Genomic DNA, 24,360 nt, shown 5'->3' with positions numbered 1-24,360 from the left:
GGGACCCTACTATTATGCTCGCCAACGTAGTCTTTTACCTCGGTGGCACACCTCGAGTTTGGTATCGCACGCACGAAGATGAGCTCACCAGTTGGGATTCACTTAAGACACAGCTTCGAGACTTGTTCGGCAACCCCTACGGTCAACAACTTGCCGCGCAGAAGGCGCTTTCCGGCCGTGTGCAGACGTCAACAGAGCCCTATGTCACGTACATTCAGGACGTCTTGGCTCTGTGCCGCAAAGTTGACACCCACATGACTGAGTCAGACAAGGTTTCCCACATCCTCAAAGGCATTGCCGATGACGCCTTCAACTTGCTCGTTTGCAACAACGTAGCGACGGTGGATGCTGTTATAAGAGAGTGCCGCCGCCTGGAACTCGCCAAAAGCCGACGTATTGACCAGCAGTTTGCCCGTCTGCCCAACACCCCAGCGACATCTTCCTGTGCCGACGCTCCTCGTCCCAACAACACTGCCGATGTTACCAGGATCGTCCGGCGTGAGATCGAGGCCGCCTATCCGGCTGCCTTCGACTCCAGTCCCACCAACACATCTGCAGTCACGGTCTCACTGATCCAGGCAGTTGTCCGCCAGGAGTTTGAAAACATGGGTCTTCACACCATCTGCTCGGCCCATCGCCCTAATACCCGCCCGGCTTCTTCGATTTCGCCCCGTCCCGCATCTTCTTACCCACCACGTTTCCGCAACCCATCTGAATGGCGCACTGCTGACGACAAGCCTATTTGTTTCCACTGCCATCGAATCGGGCACATTTCTCGGCACTGTCGTAGTCGCTGGAGTTCCCCGAGCCGGCCTACTTATACTGCCTACTCTCGCCCCTCAGGTGGCCCTTCTCGTCCCTATGCCGCACGCTCCGATAATGCCGCCACTGATTCTCCTGCAACGAACCTCCCCTATTCTCGTTCGCCTTCGCCCCAACGACGACAATCTCGCTCCCCCCAGCCCCGTCGCTCCTATTCGCCGACTCCCTTCGGACGCCGCTCCCAGCCGGAAAACTAGACGATGCAGCGCCTCGAGGTGACGCTGCATTGCTCCCTACGCCGCCAAATCCTCTACTGACTTTGCCCACTCATCTGAACCTTCTTGACGTGCAAGTCGACGGTGTTTCTGTGTCTGCTCTCATAGACACTGGGGCGCATTTGTCCGTAATGAGCGCTGACCTTCGTAACCGGCTCAAGAAAATTATCACGCCCGCCACGACGCCTGTTGTCCGTGTCGCCGATGGCGGAACAGCCCCCGTAATTGGTATGTGTACCGCCCGCGTCTCCTTCGCCGATCGCTCAACAATCGTGCTATTCACAGTCATCGCCCACTGTCCCCACGACATCATCCTCGGCTTAGACTTCCTTTCCGCACATTCTGCTCTCATCGATTGTTCCGCCAGTACTCTCCGCCTTGACCTGCCTGTTCTGGATCCTGCTGAACCACACCCCAGTCGCCTCAGTTCCGCCGACTTCGTTCGCTTGCCACCTTCGGCACTGACCTACGTTGACCTAGTGTCATCCCCACCAGTCCCCGACGGTCACTACATCGCGGCTCCTATGCAAGACGTCCTCCTTACACATGGGATCACAGTACCCCATACAGTTTTATCTATTACGGCGAATTGCGTCTGCCTGCCAGTGGTCAACTTTGGCTTGACGACACAAGTGCTGCCACGTGGGATGTCTTTGGCCCAGCTTTGTTCATTCGAGGATCACTCAGTAGCATCCATTGCAGTAGACGACACTTCATCCGATACTCCTCTACCATCGCAGTCGGCAAATTGTACCATCGCTGCCTTACGGAAAATGATTGCCCCCGACTTGCCCTCCGAGCACGCTCGTGAACTCTACCGCGTTCTGTTTTCCTACCACGATATTTTTGACTTTAACGATCGTCCTTTAGCCCAAACTACAGCTGTCAAACATCGCATTAATACCGGCGATGCCCCTCCTATTCATCGCCGCCCGTATCGAGTGTCACCAGCTGAGCGTCAAGTTATTCACGCAGAAGTTCGCAAAATGCTTGCCAAGAACATTATTGAACCATCATATAGTCCATGGGCGTCACCTGTAGTACTGGTCAAAAAGAAGGATGGCTCATGGCGCTTTTGCGTGGATTATCGGCACCTTAACAGGGTTACCAAAAAGGACGTGTATCCCCTACCTCGGATTGATGACGCCCTTGACTGCCTCCACGGTGCTCGCTATTTCTCTTCTATTGACCTTCGCTCCGGCTACTGGCAGATTGCCGTGGACGATCTCGACCGCGAGAAGACTGCTTTTGTCACACCCGACGGTCTTTATCAATTCAAAGTGATGCCGTTTGGTCTATGTAACGCCCCTGCCACTTTTGAACGCATGATGGACTCCCTTCTTCACGGTTTCAAATGGTCCACGTGCCTGTGCTACTTGGACGACGTTATCGTATTCTCCCCAACGTTCGCTACGCACCTCGAGCGCCTCTCAGCAGTCCTGGACGTTTTTCGGCAAGCCGGTCTGCAACTCAACGCATCGAAGTGCCAATTCGGCCGTCGCCAGATTACCGTCCTTGGACATCTCGTTGACGCGAACGGAGTGCAACCGGACCCAGGCAAGATCCATGCTGTTACGCACTTCCCTGTTCCGAAGTGTGTCAAGGATGTGCGCAGCTTCATCGGCCTTTGTTCGTACTTCCGCCGTTTCGTGAGAAATTTCGCCGCCATCGCACGACCACTAACCGACCTTTTGAAAAAAGACGCTCCTTTCCAGTGGGGCGATAACGAGGCCTCTGCATTCTCTCATCTAATCGACATTCTCACAACGCCTCCCGTTTTGGCCCATTTCGATCCTTCTGCGCCTACCGAAGTCCGTACTGATGCCAGCGGTCACGGAATTGGAGCAGTACTGGCACAACGCCAGCGTGGCCACGACCGTGTTATCGCTTACGCCAGCAGGCTCCTCTCACCCGCGGAGCGCAACTATTCCATCACTGAGCGTGAGTGTCTGGCCCTAGTTTGGGCGGTTGCGAAATTCCGCCCATACTTATATGGCCGATCCTTTTCCGTTGTCACAGACCATCACGCGCTTTGCTGGTTATGCTCACTGAAAGATCCTACAGGAAGACTTGGTCGCTGGGCCTTACGCCTCCAAGAATATTCGTATACTGTCACCTATAAATCTGGCCGACTGCACAAGGACGCTGACTGCCTGTCTCGTTACCCGGTCGACGAGCCTGACGACGCCGACAGTAGTAGCGCCAACGGCATTTTCTCTGTCTCTGCCTTCGGTAACATCGCCGATGAGCAGTACCGAGACCTATCGCTGCGAGCACTTATCGAGCGTCTGCGCTCTACACCTACCGACGCATCCTTTCGCCGATATGTCCTCCAGGGTGGCATTCTGTATCGAAGGAACTTCCTCCCTGACGGCTCTGACCTTCTTCTTGTCGTGCCAAAACAGCTACGACAGACTGTGCTCTTTGAGATGCATGACGCACCCACTTCAGGACATCTTGGGGTAACCCGCACGTACGACCGCGTCCGCCGCCGCTTCTATTGGCCTGGTCTCGCTCGCTCCGTTCGACGCTATGTTGCTGCCTGTGATCCCTGCCAGCGTCGGAAGACACCTCAGGTGCTACCTGCCGGTCATCTCCAGCCGATCACCGTCCCTGTGGAACCGTTCTTTCGTGTTGGATTAGACCTGCTCGGTCCCTTTCCCACGTCATCTTCTGGGAACAAATGGGTAGCCGTCGCGACTGATTACGCCACCCGATACGCTATCACTCGGGCTCTCCCTACCAGCTGCGCCACTGACGTCGCGGACTTTCTCTTGCGTGACATTATCTTGCTTCATGGCGCCCCGCGACAGCTGCTTACTGACCGTGGTCGAAACTTCCTCTCGAAAGTTATCGCTGACATTGTGCGTTCCTGCTCCATTCAACACAAACTGACTACTTCATACCATCCTCAAACCAATGGCCTGACAGAGCGGTTAAACCGTACTCTTACCGATATGCTGGCCAAGTACGTTTCCAAGGACCACCACGACTGGGACATTGCCCTTCCTTACGTAACATTTGCGTACAATTCTTCCCGGCACGACACCGCCGGATTTTCTCCCTTTTATCTACTGTACGGTCGCGAACCTACCTTGCCCCTAGACACGGCACTTCCTCCTGCTGCGGTCTCAACAAGCGAGTATGCGCGCGACGCCATCGCCCTCGCTGATCATGCACGCCAGCTTGCCCGTGCTCGACTGACGGCCTCACAGACCACTCAGCAGTGTCAGTACAACGCCCGCCATCGTGACGTACAGTTTTCACCTGGTGCGCTCGTGCTCCTGTGGTCGCCCTCTCGTCACGTCGGACTTTCAGAGAAGCTCCTCTCGCGATACACAGGGCCCTACCGCGTGCTGCGCCAGGTGACGCCTGTGACTTACGAAATTGCTCCTGTGGCCTCAACCTCGTCCTCTCCTGTGGCATCTAGTGATGTCGTACACGTCAGTAGGCTCAAGGCCTACTACACTGCTTCCGAGTCCGATCTTTAGTCGCTCCGGGACGGCGCTTTTGCAGCCGGGGGTAGTGCTACGGCACAATATGCGCGATCACGAAAGGCCAGCAGTGTGAAGACGACGACGACGATTAGAAGCTAGCGCGGGCTGTTGCCTCTTGGCCAAGCGCAGCGTATTTTCCTTGTAAATATATTTGTACATAGCTTTTCGTCTGCGTCTTCCTACGTAACAATATTACGTCGAAATTCGCCGCAAGTTTTTATTTCGACAGGTAAGTCGTTCCACATCTTAGCACCCGAAAAATCGATCGGCCTTTCACCGTACGCATTGAAGCGTACAGGGAGATTAAGATTTCCGTTGCTTGCGTGTCGTGCGTTTAGCGAGGGGGCAAGTGAAAACGTTACTAGGCACAGGTTTATTAGCGTTTATTATCTTGCTTGCTAGGCAGCAGACCTTGTAGTTCCGCGAAGCAATAAACGACAGCACACGTAGTCTTTCAAAGTGAGTGCTACTGGGATATGATGCATCGGGGACAAAGCAATGATATACGCACAGTCAGCTTCTACAAACGTAGTAACCGTCTAAGGTAAGTTGCGTATGTTCGGCCCCGCGATTCGCAACAGTAACTGAGGTGACAGTGAAATAGGCTAAAATACAAAGACCGTATAGCGAAGTCAATTCAACGCACTGTCGCACACGCATGTGAGTGTAACAGCCGAAGGGCAACTTTTTTTTTTCTTTTACAAACGACGTTGATTCTGTCTTTCAAATGACGGTTACTATCAAATATAATATTAGATACGTCGCGCGCGTCGCGAAGAAGTGGATGCTCTTGAGTAGACGGCGGCGTCCCCTGCGAGCTCCCGCTGCTGTGACGCAAGTAGATGAGTTTACAGGACCGGAGAAATCGCTGAAGACTGGAAAAACTTTCAAATTCGCTTTTGCTCGCGCGAGTTACGACAGTTTGTATGTGTTTGCACGGGTGTCAGCGAAAAAGAGGCAGCGCCGCGGCCTCTTCTGCAGGCACCAACATCGGCTTAAACACGCTTGATGTACGCATACACAACATATACATAAAAGTGGGGAAAGAAATAAGGTAAAGAAGCAGGTGGCACTCGACAGCAATTTGCTCTTGAGGCGAAACCTCTAAAGGGCCCGCCCGCCCTGCGTCGCGAAACCGAAAGTGCCTGCGACAGCGCCGGATATAAACGCAGCCTCAAGATAGCACAGTGTGCCACATTCTTTGCAAGCGAGAAGAAGCAAATACAAAAGGCATTCTAAAGACAAAAAGAAAATGTAGGGAGCTAGAAGACGTTAGACGAGGAGAACAACAAAATTAGGCCCCGAACGGAATTAAGCGAAATAGCAACGGTGTGTGGAGTGAAGGAAGGGCAGAAGGAGAAGTTAATGAAAAAAGAAAAAGAAAACGGGTGGCGATCGAAGAAGAGGTCGGCGCGGGCTAAAGAACTGTCGGGAATGTCTTTCGCGGGATGGGGGCGCGGGGGAAGGGGGTGGGGGAGGGGGGGAGAGACAGGAAGGATTGGCCAAAGGACCCGTCGAGACGTGGGACAATGACACAGGCACGGTTTGCACGCGCGAGCTCCACCGCGAAGTACGCATACAGACGATACGGCAGAGAAGAGAAAGAGAGTGGTCAAGGCACGGCGCCCCTTGTTCGGGAGTTCCGAAAGCCGTAATCAGAACACGCAAAACATAAGCTAACCAACGGCACGCACACACGTAGGCGTGACAGACACACAAACACACGTGCACCTTCCGGCTCACGTGCGAGATAAAAGCGGAAAGAACAGCGGAATAAAAAAAAAACAAATAAAAAGACGGCAAAAGTTGGGGGACAGGTGGCGAGAAATAAAAAAAAGGAAAGGAAGCACCGAATAAACGAAAGCACAAGGGAAAGTAGTGGTACGCAAAAACGCTATAGGAGAAGGGGGGCATTCATTCAGAGGCACACGCAGGGCGCGGAGAGGGGCCGGAGAAGTGAAAAGGTGACAGGAAGTGGAAATTACGCTTCCGCCGGAAGTCTAGGTTTGGCGTCGCGTTTTGACTAGGAATGGGTACGGGAGATGAAGAAGCCATATATATGATCGCTGCAGGGAAACGTGGGGCGAAAGCACGCACAAGCGTCCCGCGGTGACACGAAAGAACACTGTTCGAAGTGGATGCGAGCGCTATATATAGTCCACGTCCAATGGACTTCATCTTCCAACCCCACTCCCCGCTATACAGCGCGTGCCAACTCGCGGAGTATATACCATCGCTCGCATGTGATTAAGGTTGTGCCCGCGTGTGTACAGTTAAACGAGCGTATGCGTAGCCACAACAATGTTTACGTTGGCGGTTTCCTTCAGATGTCAATACCTTACGCGCGACTCGTTCAGTACGATGACAGCCTCAGTCGTATCGGATATATATATATATATATATATATATATATATATATATCCTAAGAAGCCAACAAAGACACCAAGGAACACGAGGTCGCGGGATCAAATCCCGGCCACGGCGGCCGCATTTCGATGGGGGCGAAATGCGAAAACACCCGTGTACTTAGATTCAGGTGCACAATTAAAGAACCCCAGGTGGTCGAAATTTCCGGAGTCCTCCACTACGGCATGCCTCATAATCAGAAAGTGGCTTTGGCACGTAAAACCCCATAATTCATTTTTTTTAGGACACCAAGGACAACACAGGGGAAATTACTTGTACTTAATAATTGAATTAAAGAAATGAGAAATTAATGGAAATGAAAGTGGATGAACAAACAACTTGCCGCAGGTGGGGAACGATCCCACGTCTTCGCATTACGCGTGCGATGCTCTAACCTCTTGAGCTACCGCGGCACCGACTCCCCATCCACTTTCTGGGGTATTTATGTTTTTACTGCTAGAACCAACCCTGGAAGTGTTAGCCAGCGCCACCACTCACAAATCTTGCGGTGGATGTGGAGCATCCTTTCTTCCGCAGGCGTCACGAGTACGTGACGCTTTTTGGGTGAATGCAATTGGTGAATAAACCAACACACGCTTTAGCAACACATGCTTTAATAAAGGAGCACCGTATCGCATGTTTGCATATCATATTGATCGCAAATAAAGACGGGGACAGAGGGAGAGAACACATAAACAGCACGGGCGGTACTCGGGCGGTACATCGATGTGTTCTCTCCCTCTGTCCCCGTCTTTATTTGCGGTCAATATGATATGCAGTAAATACCAACTAGGCCAAAGTGAAGTTCTTCTGATAGTATGTTTCGTTTTGTTGTGACACGGGTAATTCTGAACTGAAGAGACAATTCCTCCGGGAGTTCACTCTTCCAGCATCTTGCGCGTATGGCTCTGTGCAATAACCGACTAGCCGACACTTTCACATTAATAAGCCTTCTATGGTAAATTTACAGCATATCCTTCGATCCCACGATATCTGCCGAAATGATTTTGCGCATCATTAAGAGGAGAATTCACGGCTATAGCCGTTTAATCCCAGGACAGTGTGGCAATACGATGTTTCGATTGATTGATTGATTGATTGATTGATTGATTGATTGATTGATTGATTGATTGATTGATTGATTGATTGATTGATTGATTGATTGATTGATAATGAGCTAGCGAGTGAATCTAACGTATACCAATGCGACATCCCTACAGCTATCAGAGACACCGGAGTGCGGGGATCTCGGTTACGTCAGTACCCGCGATTTTTTTTTTTTTTTCGCTCTTTACATGTTCTGCCTGCATCGAAATGCGGCCTGCGAGCGGCTGGGATGACGAGTTTTACGACGGTAAATGAAATCAAACAAAACAAGAAAACCGCACAGCATAAGCCTTGCATGCGCGTCGACATCAGGCAAACACCGGGCGCAATGGACTTTGTGCGCGACGACAGCGCATCAATGCACGAGAGCTCCGAGATAAAAGCTAGACGATGAAAGGGTCACGGGTTTGCTCGTTTGCTCCGGATACCGGCGAACGCGCCTAGCGACGACGCAAACGCTCTCGGCAACGGTAAAGGAAAGAAACAAACAAAAGAAGGGGAGACAAAAACGCGGCAAGGAACGAAGCGAAGAGCGGAAGGAAAGGCACTTAGAGAAAGCGCGCCGCGCGAGCTTGCACTGCAGTGGAGACCGAGGAACAAACGGCCTATATAACAACCTTTCGCATCCGCTCCGATGGGTGAGCACGGAGGAAATCTTCTGTACACCACGACAGCTTCCGCGCCAGCGTTCGCTGCTTCCGCGCCGCGTATACTGTATTTACTCGGGTCTAGTCCGGCGATCCATTGTAGAAGGATCGACATTTGGGCGAGTTGGTACTGGTTGAACATCTTGAAGCAAGACGAAGACAGAAGGCAGGAACACACACAGTATTCCGGCAGCGCTGTCCGGTGTGTTCCTGCCTTCTGTCTTCGTCGTCTTGCGCTGCACCTTCAAGATCCATTGCAAGCCGACCCCCCACAATTCGCAAGGTCGGGAAAAAAAGCAATCACATGCAAGCCGCCCAAGATAGTAGTCAACAATAGCAGCCAGAAAAAAAAAAAAAAGCAAACGACTTTGTTGCCAATTTCTGGCCCCAACCACGAACTTGCCCAGGCTGACTGAATATGCAGCACTGTATACTGACACTGCATGCGAATTTAGAAGAACGTTAAAGAGAGAAAAAAGAAAGAACACCTCGCAGCCTAAATGCGAATAAATACGGCAGTACTGCCGCGCGCAAGGGAAGCAAAGAAGAGCGCTTTTGTTTTCCGTCTTCGCCTCGCGCGCCATGCACGAACTTCCATTGTCTGTAAGTACGGATGTCGAGCGAAATCTTAGGCAGTTTTCACGGCGCGACTCGGCAACGTAGATAATGGCACCCAGTGTCGGCGGATCGGCGTGCCCCCTCCATCGTTACAATGTGAGGGCGAACAAGAACGTTCCCGAGGCTACGAATGTATACAGCAAACCTTTATTTTTTTCAAACTTCGTTGCGTAACGTCTGCCGGGAGCCGGTAGAAACAATGGGTCCTAACTGTTCCAAGCCCGCCCAGGCATTGTATAACGCTCGACATGGCGGGCCCTCCCATTAATGCGGCCTTTACCCAGATGTTTCTTTCCGCAGGTTGTGCAGAGAGAGAGAGAGAGAGAGAGAGAGAGAGAGAGAGAGAGAGAGAGAGAGAGAGAGAGGGAAAGCACCTTTCTTTTCAGTGATCATACTTGTGCCGGAGTAGAGAAGCCCTGGAGACATATAGATGACGAAATCGCAAGGCGTCATGTGCGACTGGAGACGAGACGCGATTCCATAGTATACTGAGGCAGTGCCGACCGGGCAATGACCTTCACGGTGGGCCATGTGGACGTGGGCCATGTGGTCATCCCAATCTTACAACGTTACCTGTATGACCAACACGTATGGGGAAAGAAGTGCGCCTGAGAGGAATGGGCCGCTATGCAGTATGTTAGGGTACTTAAAGTATATATTGAGCCACTGCCGACAGTGCAGTGGTGTTCACGGTGGGCCATGTGGTCACTCATGTATTACAATGCTATCTGTAAGATTAACACATAGGGGAAAAGTAGTGCGCTTAAGAGGCATGGGCAGCTATGCGGTGTGTCAGGGTACTTAATTGTCTCTCTTCTATATTCCGGCATATTAGCAAAATTCTGAAGAAACCGAAATCAGAAGGCGGGAGCGAGAACCTTCCCTTCCTCCCCTTATTTTTGTCTATTTGCGCTAAGAGTTTCCATGGTTCGTAGTACAAAAACCGGAAGTACGCATTAAACAAGAACGCCATCAGGGGACTGGGGTCATAAAGCGACAACTCATATTGCCAATAACTAAGCGATGGCTGTTTTTTTTTTTTTCGTTACTTTCGTGCTGCATTAATAAAACGCCTTTTTGTTAAGAAAGTAAGTGGAACGCCAATTTATTTATCCGCAGTGTGCGGGAATGAACATCCCGAAACTGGTGTCATCCTGAGAATTCGTACCAAGTGGATTCGCCTTGCGAACTCCACGGCTAGAATGTGTAAATTGCAATATAGGCCATAAGTAATTAGTCAAAGACGTAATTAGTGATTTTTCATTAGTCGATTATGCATTTCAATTTTTTTGTGCAAGTAATGTCCGCCTTTTCGAGTAGACCAACTCGTGAACTAAGGCTGTGCTATCCGCCACAGGCAACGTTTAAAAAGTTTTGAAAGTGTTCGCTGGAACACCCAGTGTACGGGCGCAAGGATAGGAAGGTCCGCGTCACGGTTCTTACAGGTGAGTCACAACCCCCACCACAACTTTCGCACGCTCCGGGCACGCAAAATCAAGGGTGTTATAATACAGGCGCCCGCCAGTGAGAGCTATGGGAAAGCAGACGGAACGGGCCGTGATCTGGTATTCTAATTTCACACCGTCTGCATTGCGGCGGTTGTGAGCAAGCGCAGCTTCCGGACACTCGAGCTGTCCGCTCACTGTGTAGGTCACCTCGCATTCGAAACCAGCGCCTGCCTACGCAGACAGCAAGCGCCCTGCGGTTCGACAGCGTATAGGCAGTGCACAATAAGCGGCGAGAAAAAACAATAAAAGCACGCACACGCACATCCTGAGAAACCGGAGAAAAGACTGGCTGACTCTCTCTCTCTCTTTTTCTCCCTCCCTCGTTTCGCTTGCGTGACGTTGTCGCTTTCGTCTTCTGCATGCATCCCAGCGTCATAGAAGCGACGCCAACAGCTCTGGCACGCTGCGTACGCCACAACGCAATGGCGGCTAGACGCGGTGGTTTTAGGAAAGAGAGAGTAGCGAAGTAGGGAGGGTAAGAGAGAGTGGTAAGGTGCGGTGAGACACCTGCACGGTGGCTTTCAAGGCTGACACCTGTCTCCCTTCCGGAGCTCGTTATGGCGTCGCCAGTGTCTGTAGCGACCAACGTTCTGTAGCGACGGTCTCCCGGCGGAAGAAGCCGCGGTAGTACGCGCAGGAGGTCGTCTGCAGTGGCAGTTCCAAGCAGACGGCAGTTCCACGCGTGCAGACGACACGCAGTTTACGCGGCGCGATATCGAAAAAGCATATCCTTGCACGCACGAGGCTACAAATGACAGATTCATCACAAAAAAAAAAAGCGAAGTCAAGCCAAGAGAAACAGGACGTGACAGGCAATAAAAGCGTAAACAGAGGCACCAAGTGAAACGTACGTCCAAAAGAAGAGCGAAATTGAGAAGGGCGAAATATGTTGCGCAAAACCGCCAACCACGCTTCCAAGCTTCTTCTGTACTTCTTTTTTGTGTGTGTGATCTTTCATCCATACATTCTTCTTTCTTGCGAAGATTTCCACGGCCGAATCACTTTCCTTGGTCCTAACCGCACGTTTAATCATCCGATTCATGGTCAATCCGTTACCGTGGGCGTACGCCACAAACCACAACAGAAACAACGACGACGACGACAACGTTCGGCCAGCATCCGAAGTGACGAGTGAGCAGTTTGTAAGAGCTATACAGAGAGTACAATGAAATGGGCAACAAGTGCTACGACGAGTCATCCATTTCGGAAAGAAACGTGACTATACGTTGCCAAAACATTTCTGTAGACACAGATCGCGAGCCGTCATTTCGACGCCGCGAACGATATATGTGGCATGCAAAGAAAGCCAGGACAGCAGCTAACGCCGTCGGTCGTTGAACGACTTTCTCCGCGGAACAAGACTAGAAACAAAGCCGCCAGACAGGGACCTCCCATGCACTCAAAGGACGCGCTCGATTTGGAGTAAGAAAAAAACATATATTTAAAGAAAACCCTTACAAATGTGCAGGGACGCCCGCACATCATACGTAGCAAATAGCGTCTTGCAGCTGTCAGTCGCTGCCACTTAAGCATGACAGCGTAACGCCCAGGCGATTAGTGGTCGGTGGCGCAAGAAACAAAAGCGCAGAAAGGCGTCGAAATGCGGCGCAGGGGAATTGTTTTCCTTTTTTTCTTCTTTTTGGTACGTGTACGTACAAGGCCGAATAGGCGGAAGGGCTAACCTCTTGAAAGCATTACGTGTATGCGTAGCTATACGTAAGCTCTCCTACACCCCTGCTTCGGCTATATAAGGGCGACATGCGGAGGACAACAGCTTTCACAACGAAAGTACCCAAACAAAACAAAATTTATCGCAGAAGAGTACGCATTTTGGCTGGTTGGTTCATGATTACGAGCAGTAAGACATCGCTAAAGAACAGGACGATGAGAGGGACACAGACAACAGCGCTTGGCAGCGTTGATGATGATGATAATGATGATGATGATGATGATGATGATGAAGCCTCAGTTAATGGTACAAACCCACTGAGGGGGACAGGCCACGAATCGGGTGGTAATATGATTCAATAAATAAAATAAAATAAATTGGTTAATAAATAAATGCGCTGTTGTCTGTGTCCCTCTCATCGTCCTTTTCTTTAGCGCTGTTTTACTGCTCGTCAAATTTCTCGGGTTTAACCTAACTCCCGGACTATGATAGACACTGTAGTGATGGGCTCCGGACTAATTTCAACCAAAAGAATCCTGGGGGTTTACGTGCCAAAACCACGATTTGATTATGAGGCACGCCGTAGTGGGGGACTCCGGATTAATTTTGACCACCAGGGTATATTTAACGTAACCTCAAAGCACGGGACACGGGCGTTTGTTACAGCAAAGCTGTATATGGCGAGCGATTCGCCCGCCCGTCCGCCTGTTGGTCGCGTGTACGCCGAAAACTGATCCGGCGAAACCTCATGCACATGGCGGCGCGATAAAGAGAGAGAGAGCGATTAGCCAACACCGCCTAGATAGCACAAGGCCTGTTTACTCCGATTCATGACGTGACGCTATCTGACCCGAAATTTCCATTGACAAAGCTTGCGTGTGAAAACGGGGACGTCAAAATCACTGTTGCCTAGTCGGGGGATCCCCATTAGATTCTATGTCAATCGGGCCAGGTAACATGACGTCATGGATCGGAGTGAAAAAAAGAAATGTGAAGCGCGCGATTGGCTTCGCCAGTAGTGACGTCGTTGCTCTCCGTCGAAGCCGAACGCGCGCGCAGCAGTTTCTCCTCGGCTCCCAAATGGGTAGGCCACGCGTCTTACGTACTTGTACGTATTCGTACGTACGTGGCCGAGTACCCTTACGTACTCGGCCACGTAAGGCAGTCCGAGGGTCAGTCAGGCTTGAGTCCTGTAAGAACGACATGGCTGTTTGTGTGTTGAGTGCAGTCACTCAGTTGTGCTGCACCACAACAGCCCCTTTGTCCGGGAAGGACCGTTGGACCGAACCAAAGCCCCCTGCCCAGTCAACCCGTGTTGAGGGGGGAAGCCGGGGTCAATGTATCGAATGATGCTGGGTCGATGGGTACACGAAAGATCATGGACGCAGCGCCTTCAAAGGTGCCAAGTCCTCTTCCCATCTGACAACGGCTCCTTAGGAGCAGGCAGCTTTCGATCAGCAACGCCGCGAGCAGAACCGGGAACGGGCTCGTCTACGCTGTGCCGGTGCTGCAGCCCGGGCGCAAGAATAGGCTCGTGCAGCCGAGCGCAAGCAGCAAATGCGTACCGAGGATCCGGGAGCCTACCAAACCGTCGTTTAGTGAGCCGTTGGGATTAACAAAGTGATAAACATCGGGGTCGCACGTTTTACCTTCGCTGGTTAACCGTCTGTACGGAGTGCTTGGGCGGTGATTTTTTGCCTTTCACCCCCATCGAAATGCGGCCGCAGCAGCCGGAATTTGATTCCTCGACCTCGCGCTTGGCAACGCAACGCGCAAAGCCACTAAGCAACCATGGCAGATCCCGACAAATATACGCTAACTTGAACGCTTGTACAGTGTACTTAAATGCACACACAGAGGAAAAGTAAATCAGCAATAGCTTGCTTAGGTAGATTCTTCGAAAACTATTTTCGTTAACTCAGCAGTAATAAATTTATTATTAGGAGAGAAAATGAAGGTCGAAGTGTTCACGCCGAAACGCTAGCTCTGGCACATCACTATGACGTCACAGAATGTGTTATTTCACTTTCGTATTTGTGCCGATGTGGCTCAGTAAATGTTACCTAACTTGCTAATTTCAGTCTTTTGTCCCTTTCAGAATAAAATGTAGATGAAATAAAAGATGAACTAAGCCCGAGCAGATGCCCTAGAGATTCGTGACGTCACGACAATCTGATGCGGGAACTTCCAAGGCGGCCGGCGTCGCCAGCGATCTTTCGTTCTAGCGTCTTTTCTGGCTTAACCAGACCAACTTCTCACGGTAAGCATGGATTTCTTTCTCTTTTTTTGTATTGTAAAAGGTAATCCTTTTATTCTCTTTATAATGTATCTTTAACGTGTAAGCAACCACTTTCACCTCTGAACCAGTTCCGATGACATACACGCGCTCACACTATAGCGAAAGGCAAACAGTATAAGTTCAGACAACGTCAGAATTAAGCGACATCGACCAATCCTAACAGGCGTCCCCGAACGAGCCGCGCGTCCAGGCGTCATGTCATGCAATCGTTGTCGTCACGCTTTCCGCACGTCCATCAAGCGATGGGCCGCGGGGCAACTGCGGTCCTCCGAGGAACGCCAAGTGCGCAGCCCGTGGGCTTCTCCTTATTTGTGCGTTCACGCGAGTCCGCGTATTTGTTTGCCCCCTTTTGTGTATACTATACGTGTCTTCTGCTCCGTGATCTCTCCCGTTCAGGCAAATAAATGCGCGGGCAGCGGGCACCGACAGGGCCATTGTTCATCGAAAGTAAAATCGAAAGTAGTCGAGCGCGACCTCTAACGACCACCGAAGCGCGGAAGCCGCGCTCCACAAGGGGGCGCGGGAAGCGACAGCTGCAGCGGCGCCGCCATTGTAAGGACGCGGCTGCCGCGCGCGTCGCGCGGTCTGAAAGGGGTCCGTGTGGACCTAGGGTGCGGACCCGGGGGACCCTCGCTCTCTACACGAGCGGTATCTACGGTTCGTCGTCCTGTCGTCGAAGCAGCACGTGCGAACGAGCAGAGCGCGTGCGCGGGGTTTTGCGACGCACAATGACAATCGACAGCGCGAACTCTTTGCAGCGCGCGTGACGGGCACGCTGCGCTTGAAGTGCGGGTCTGGAAAGCTGCAGGCGCACGCTGGTTAAACAAGTGAACTACGGCCCGAATGCGGGTTTAGAAAGAGAGAAAAAAAAAGGACAACTTCCGAGAAGAGTAGGAGCGAGCAGCGGGACGAGAAGAGGCGGGGGAAACGCTCGAGTTTGCCCCGAGTTCCGCGAGAACAGCTGGAGCGCGCTCGTTGTTTGCGGCCGCGAAGTTATATGCTTTGTAGACCTTTTCATCGGGCGAGGAGGAAAGGGCGCGCGGCGAGCCGTCTGAGAATTTCTCCGAGCGCTGTCGGCCCCGTCGAAGAACAATTCCCGGTATGCAAGCCCGCTCGAAGTTGGTGCGGGATAATCAACACACGTGGTCGCAGGCCGAATGAACGAACGCTCATTGGCATTCACCTCGCGGTCTCTCGTAGATAATACACGCACGTGGGATAAGGAGACGACCGTGTTAACTTGCGAACCGAAACAAAAATGAATGCGTTGCGGCCTGCGCCAGGAATTCAACATGCGTAACTCTTCTGCATTACGGGACTAAGTTCTGATTGGGTGACATTATCGCAAGAGTACACCATTGCTGTGCCTCGCTCTGGCGTGACGAATCTTAATTCGTGCATTTGAATTTGTTGTCGTTGACTCCTTAAATAGATATAGGCACATTTCCAGTAACCGTAGGTTTCAGGGTTGGCTACATTTGCGATATATAGGCACGCTTCTGCGTGAAGTCACCGTGAAGTGGGTACATCGTTCGTTTCCGCAAGGAGAATAAAAAAAAAAAAAAACTACGAGACAACCCACATCGCCGTGAGTTAGTTCCTACAAACTATCAATCGTAGCTTCGCAATCCCTTTCAGGTTGCACGCCAACTTTCTCCTTCGTGACACGAGTACAACCAGCCGCACCATCGCGTTACGCGTGACTGCAGTTGAAGACGCGAAGCGCGCGGTTCCTTTTGGCAAACAGATCCGCGTCGAGCACGCGATCTAGCAACTCAAAAGTTGTACCTCCGAAGAACACACGGTTCCCTCGCGCATATATACGCATCCGCACCCGCATTTCTGCATCGACAAGGTCCCCCCACACTTCACAGGCGGCAAGGTTAAGCGGGCGTATCCGTACATCACGCCACAAGCTCGTAGCACGTGGTCGCACGGGCAGACTGACACAGAAAACAGACACGATTTGCATCGCATATGATATACATATCTCGCGCGCACACATCCGCACCCCCGAGGCTCTACCACGCATGTAAAAGAATGAAAGGAAGGAAGACATCCACTACATCGGTAGCAATGCCGGGCCTCAACGTGACTCCCTTCCAGTCACTCCTTCAGAGCTCCCAGTGACTCCCTCGGAGCGTGGCGGCGTGGCGATAAAAGCGGCGCCCTGTAGACGGCGACCCAGCGCCGCCGCCGCCACCAGTGTCGATTCGCACCATCTGGCAAGGCTCCAAGGACGTGAGAGGATGCGCTCTCACTCGCGCGCTCGTTCGTTCGAAATCGAGCGAAAGACGACACTCAGTCGGGAGGAACGGCGTACGTACACGTTCTCGATGGGGTACATACCGCGGCACACATGGACGTGTACTCTGCGCACACAGACACGCACGCACTCTCGACGTATAAAAGCGCCAGCTTGCTCGGCACTTTAACGGGACCACCCATTTCGGATTCGGTTTCCTTCGCCGCGACGGACGCGAGTGGAACGGGAGGTCCGTGCACGCCGTCGTCACGAGAAGGGTTGCGCTAGACATACCGTTTATATGCTGTACGCATATACATACACAGCAACGCAGAAAGAGCGTGGGGAATTTCGCCGTTAAAAGATGAGGCCTCCCGCGGATACTGAGTCGCTCGCAAGATGGCCCTAGCACGCTATGTGCTTAGGATAACTGCAAGCACGGCCCAAAGTTTCTCGCACGCTTCACAACTTTAGGAAACTGTAAAAGAAGTGCTGGGGCGCACACGTTTGTACGACGGGAATGCACGCAACGTCAGTCGCTGCCGGAGTTTTTTTTTTTTTTTTTCCTTTTCCAGCAAACTCGTGTTCTCTGTAATTCCTCTCTCCAGCCCTGATAGTATTACGACGCACTGCGCAACTGGAATAACAGCGGCTCGCAGCGCCGAGCCGACACGTATGTGCACACATGTTTTGTCTAGCTATATAAATACCAGAGATAGCCCGAATACCAAGTGAAGGCCGCACACTTTTCTCATCGGGGCATCAAATGACCCCAAAGAGCAAATGTTACGGCGTGGACTCGCCCATATACCTGTATCTGCTACCATTTTATTTCATTCTTGGAAATTATTGCACGCTATATCCGGATTCGGAAAACATATATCAAGCGCCACGGTTTTTCATCTTTACATTCACCCGAAACATTAGCGAAAGACATATATCCGCTCCGGACGATAGACTTTCCGTCCATGGCACACGTTTTTAACATTCCAGCTTAATTATCTGAGCATTACGGATGCGTAAATGCGCCTATAGCGGGAGTGGCCAATACAGAAAGAACGAGACACACGTAGGTATTTTCGTAATGCTCAATCAGCTTGTTCCTTGCTGCCGTTCGCGTTTCAGTTTTTGAGCACTGCGCACACGTCACTTTCTTATTTCGTTTAGTCACTTACAAGAAAGTTTGGCATTTTCTTGATTGGACGGCCTGAAAAATAGTTTACGTAAACACGAGCCTCATAGGCTTAGATTTAACACTGCTTATACAGCAGAGTTCTCTACGACAAAACCTTCTACAACGAAATGACCCGTATAACGAAGAAATAATTCCGCACCATTTCTACTGTGAGTTGCGCGGTGCGCGTCCTTTACAACGAAGTGACCTGTATAACGAATCATTTCTCAGCCTCCACGCACTTCGTTGCCAACGCATTCGAGTGCATACGGCACAGGTGGCGCAGCACCCAGCGCGACAAAATTCATGGCGGCGTCATCGGCACGCATGATAGAAACGGCAAGGCGAAACTTATATGCAGTCGCCGGTGGTCTTCGAAAAATTGGTAGGCACAAACCAGGCTTGTTCGCACCATGAAGGGAACAGTACTCACCTGCAGAAAGAGAAAAGAAAACTCAGATTAAGACACGTTGCTATATACACAGTCAAAGAATAAGCAAAAACAAATTCATCGGCCAAGTTCCGTCTTTGCGTTCCTCGTTTGTCAACCCCACTAAGCCCAACGTGTCGTTTTTGACACGCTGAGTTTGATGCCCCAAAATTTTGGTTTAGGCCCGCAGTATAGCCTAGTAGGGCTGGAGCGAAGATTCAGTTGTGAATAGTTCAGAAAACAATTTACTAATCAATTACTGTACTAATTCATTTCTACTAAGGTAACAATTAATGCTTTGTGTTTTTTATGCGAATATCCCCTACGTGGCCAAAAAGTAATAGTGAAGAATTTGTACTAAATTTCCTTCATATGGAATGCTTTTCGGGCTTTGTGGAGTTAAAGGGACACTAGATACTAATGTTAGCTAGGTTAAGCTCGATTAGTGAGTAATGTGCGAACTAAGGTTGTCAATCGTTGTATATGTTGGAACCAAGTAGTCTCTAGTAAGCATGACAGTTGCGTGAGTCGAGGCGCATTGTGATAGTACAAGGCATGTCTGTAGATTCTGGCTTTGCAAACTTTTGAGGGTATGAATGTTTGTTCTACATGTGCTCCCCAAAAGCAGGCAAGCTGTACCGTAAAGAGACCAGAAAGAGTGCTCTGTACAGTTGCAGCATGGATCGTACCGACGTTCCCCAGGTTTTTCCGCACAGGAACCTCAGCACATGTACAATCGAAATTAGCATCCGTTTCAGGTAGATGCAGTGGGGGCTCCATGAAAGGTCCCTGACAATATTCACACCTAAGAAGCGGTGAGACTTCTAGTATTTGATAGCCTGGCCATTGAGAGAAACAGGGTACGGTGCAATGGGTTTGCGTGTAAACGCGATTAACGCGCATTTTTCGACGGACACTCTAAGGCCTTGTTTGTGGAGATACGAACAGGTGAGGGTGGCTGCCCGCTGAATTCTTGCGCGCACTGGAAGACGAGCCACCGTAGAAGACCAAAGACAAATATTATCAGCGTACATTGACAGGTGAATTGTCTTGGGTAACGTTTCAGCAAGGCCAACCATAGCTAGGTTAAAGAGAATATAGACTCAATACCCCGCCCTGTGGGAGGCCACCGTGTCTAAAATGGTTGGCAGTCCGGTCATCTTCGGTCAGCACAAAGAAGGACATTCTGGTCAAACAGTCGCAGATCCGCAGAAACATTCGGCCACCGATTTCAACAGCCTCCAATGATTCGAGGATCGCTTCATGTGTAACATCGCGGTACGGCCCTTTCACACCAAGAAAGAGCGCCACTGATATGAGCTTGAGGCATTTTTGTTGTTGTATGAATGTTGTGAGGTCAATAGCGTTGTCTATTGATGACCTGCCTCGCCGAAAACCTGTCACGGTGTCAGGGTACACATTGTGGCGTTCAAGATACCACTCCTGGCGTGTAAGAATCATATTTTCCATTACTTTCCCTATACGCAGCTTGCCAGGGCAACAGGGCGATATGACCTCAGTTCGAAAGGCGACTTGTTTGAGTAGCGGTGCGAGTCTAGCAATCTTCCATTGCTGAGGAAGGATGACTTCACGTCATGGGCGGTTGCAGTAATTTAACAGCTCTTGCCTGGCCTCTTGTTCAAGATGGGCAAGAGCTGCATAGCTGATGCCGTCACGGGCACGTCAATAAAAACCACATACGCAAGGGGCTGCCGCGAAACATAATAAAGTGCATAAAGAAGAAGAACAAACAAAAAAAAGTGAAACCAATCGCAAAGGGCGAGCCATGTGGATAATGATTTTCGCCAGCACGATTTCTCGCAGCGGGCGGCGGCGACGCCTAATGTGCTAGATTGAAATTTTAATTATCAAGAACTCGGAGATTGATTACTCCAGTGGCGAGACACCTGCGTTCGAGCGCCGTGTGCGCATACTATATAGACCAGTTCCCAACGCGATCATGTACAACGAACGTACAGTAAAATAAGAAGTGCAAAAGGACCTCCCCCCCCCCTCCCCCCTCCCCATATACGAGAACTGTTCCTGCGGACGCGCGCCGGTTTTAATCAGGCGCTAACAGAATGGCCGACACGGAAGGAAAGAACCGACAGGCAAATATAGGCAACCTCAAGCGCGCGCGCGAGCGGTACCGAAAGAAGACCGACGCCCCAACAATTAAGACCCCAAAAAAGCACAAGTATCAAAGACAAAATAAGAATGGATAAAAAAGAAAACGAAGTAGACTGCGGAGCAAGGTACCCACGTGCAGTCAAAATCTGAATTGCAAATCAACCTCTCAAGCACGAACGGTGCAGGGGCTGCTAGTATACTGGAAAGCTGCGCGGCGCCGTTGTTATCTGTAAGCTACACAGAGGCCCGCGCGTTCGTCTACTTACAGATTGCGCGTACGTTCGCCAACAGTGCTTGACCCGTTCGCTCGACTAAGTGGTCCTCAGCATACTAAATAGCGTACCGCTACGGACCGGCCGGGACAGGTTGTTACTATATAGTTCGGCTACATGTAGTTTGGGCGCCCGCGCTTTGCACTTGATGCTCGTGCACGTATACACAGCGGTGTTCGGAGCAGCACGGTCGAGAAACACCGAAACGCGAGTATACAAGCAGCTTAGACATAGTGCAGTCAGATAACCGATAACTGCGCGTCCTCGAAACTCTATACCGAACGCGCAGCGAGACGACAGGAAAGGTGCTCGAACCCGATCCGCTGTGTACCGTGCACGGCCTCTCTCTTGCTGACCACGTGATCGCGGGTTCGATCCCTCGCCGCATAACGATGGGAGGTGGAATGCGAAAACCCTTGTGTGGGTTTCACGCGAAGGGAAACCAGATGGTCTGAACTAACCCGCGGAGACCTCCACACAGGCGTCATTTACGGCCCCGTGCGGCAGCTTTGGATGTTGAACTGCGAGAGTAAGTCAGTAATTTCCATCATCACGACGAAGCGCAGGAGTTATAGCAAGGTGTCTCATCTAAATTATGCATACGTGAGAAGTGATTCTGATTGGCCGGTGACCTTTGGCTGCACAACAACGTTTGATGTCTCGATTCACGAGAACCAGGGCATGCAAATCGTCGTCCTGGCGATATAGCTCCTCATTGGCAGGCTGAGGCAATTTATTTATTTTACTTATTCATTTACACATACTGCAGACCCTTTGTGGGGCTATTGCAGGAGTGGGTTAGACAAAAAGAAGCCATACAAAAAACAAGTAAACAATAACATTTAAAAATTCACGAGAAATAAGGCAGATGACCCAAATGAAACTCAAAATAACAGCAACATTGAGAGTCAGTACAAAAACGAGGATGAGTCAATACACTGTAACAACAAGAAAATACATAAAATCTGGTTTAGATGACTTAACAGGAAATCGTTTAATGGCAGTGACGTAATTGTTCCGAGAATTAAGTTCCAGAATTCAATAGAACGTGGGAAAAGGTGTATTTAAAATTATTACATCGAGCAAAGTAGGGCTTAATATTAAGGCTGTGGTGACTCCTACTTGACCGAGGAATATCTGAAGGTATATATATGGGATGTGAGACACGATAAGAAAAATTGACGATGCCATGCAGAAACTTCAATGACTCAATGTGACGGCGTATGGATAAAGGGGTTACATTAAGGCACGAGAGGGTGAAAAACGGTGATCACAGCGACCATATATGAACCTAATAATAAATTTTCGTTGTATGTTCTCAATGGAGTTCATGTCGCACTGCTTATGAGGGTTCCAGACAGGAGAAGCATAATCTAGGATTGGGCGAATTAAAGTTTTATACATTAGTAACTTAGTTTCCTATGGAGAATTGTTGAAATTGCGCCTCAAATACCCGAGCTTACTGATTGTTTTAGTGCAATTGAAATTAATGTGTTTTGACTAGGACATGTTAGTGGTAAATATGACGCCAAGATACTTGTATTCCGAGACCCTGTGCAAGGATCAGTCGTTGAAAGTGTAATTGATCAATGAAGGAGAGCCACTATTAAAAAATGACATTATCACAGTTTTAGTAAAATTTATTTTCATTTGCCAAGTGTTGCACCAGGTACAGAAGCTGACAAATGAGGAATTTAGTTCAAGATGATCTTCTGGTGTGTTAATCACGCGATACAAAACACAGTCGTCCGCATAAAGGCATATATGTGTGAAGTGACGCTTCGAGGTACGTCATTAATATAGTAGAAATGGAAAAGGACCAAGAACCGACCCTTGGGGTACACCAGATGACACGTCAACAGAAGAAGAATTAGTTGAATTATAACATACGAATCATGACCGATGAGAACGGAAACTGGCAATCCCGCTAACCAAGTGAGAATTTTTCAAGATCATGTTAAGCTTTGTTAAGGGATTAGAATGCAGTACAGTATCGAAAGCCTTGGAAAAATCTATAAATATAGTGTCGACCTGGGTGCCGATATCAAGGGCGCAGAGAATGTCGTGTGAGAATTCAACTAGTTGTGTTAAGGTGCTGAAACCTTCCCTAAAACCGTGCTGAAAGTTAGAAAGCGTGTTATTAGATTCCAGAAATTCCATTATATGTTTGTGAATTATGTGCTCCAGCATCTTACATGAATATGATGGTAATGAAATATGTCTATAATTAGATAAGAGCTGTTTATTACCAGATTTGAATAGTGGATGTACTTTGGCCAGCTTCCATGAGAATGGAACAATGCCGGTATTGAGGGGCTTTTGAAAGATGATGGTTAGATAGCGAGCAGATCATAATGAATAACGAACGAGAAAAGAATCTTTGGCTTTCATCAAAAACAAACAAAAAGAAATTACTTAATGAGAAAGAGAACGGATGCACGAATCCCCTTGCTTTAGTACGATCCGGCGAATGATTTGTCTTTTCAATGTTCGCTTCAGCAAGTTTCCTTAAATGTTTCATTTAGGTTAGAAAAGTTGAAGCAATCATTTAGACGCGTCGCACGTCTTCGTGTCTTACTGGAAAGCTCAGGCTTCACTCAATTAAGGGCAACTAACTAACTGACTAACTAACCGACCGAGTTGACTGTGACCGACCAACCGACTGACTGACTGACGTCCCAAAGCAACACATTGAACAATGAGACGCCATGGTAGGTAGCGGTCCGGATTGATTTCCATCTCCTGCGGTAGTTTAACATACAAAAAGCACGCCTCCCATCTAGAACGCGGCTGCCGATGTCGGGAATCGAACCCGCGACATCATGCTCAGCAGCAGCAGGACTCAGCCGCTGAGCCAGCGCGTTGGGATTCAGGTCAAATGAGTCAACAGCACACAATGAGGCACGAAGGGTCACGAGATGAACAGGCGTCCACGCGATAGCATACAGACGAGCAAGCAAGCAAGCAAAGAAGCAAGTAAAAAATGTATTCACGAATGCATATGAGCGCGCAGAAAACGCGTCGCGCGCAGTTCAGGCCGGGGGGCGGGGCCGCTTCGGAAAGCCGGCCGGTCCCGCGAGTGCGAAACCATCGATTTCGCGCGCCGCCTCCAGTACTCCGGCTTGTCCGATACGTCGCACAGATAAGGCTCTCCGCTCTACAACTGCGGCGATGCATTATCGACGCTAACGAGCCCGCCGTCTCGACGCGCACGAGTTTCTCTCTCTCTCTCTCTCTCTCTCTCTGCACATATATTCATCCACTGATCGCGAGATGGATGTCCGAGCAAGAGATAACGTTACACAATCGTAAGCACACACA

The 24,360-nt window shown here is 50.1% G+C and overlaps 1 protein-coding gene and 1 non-coding gene across 2 annotated transcripts in view; both read right to left on the bottom strand.

Annotated features, from left to right (window-relative positions):
- Positions 1-24,360, bottom strand: part of gukh (NHS actin remodeling regulator GUK-holder) — a 249,015-nt gene that overhangs the window by 102,487 nt on the left and 122,168 nt on the right. The gene's annotated exons all lie outside the window — the stretch shown is intronic.
- TRNAT-CGU (transfer RNA threonine (anticodon CGU)) lies at positions 7,281-7,353 on the bottom strand. The gene has a single exon. It is a non-coding gene; the product is annotated as a tRNA-Thr (tRNA).

Source organism: Dermacentor andersoni, chromosome 6 (assembly GCF_023375885.2).
Source record: "Dermacentor andersoni chromosome 6, qqDerAnde1_hic_scaffold, whole genome shotgun sequence".
NCBI classification, from domain to species: Eukaryota; Metazoa; Arthropoda; class Arachnida; order Ixodida; family Ixodidae; genus Dermacentor; species Dermacentor andersoni.
Note: the sequence above shows the minus strand (reverse complement) of the source record. Positions and strands in the feature narration are given on the sequence as shown.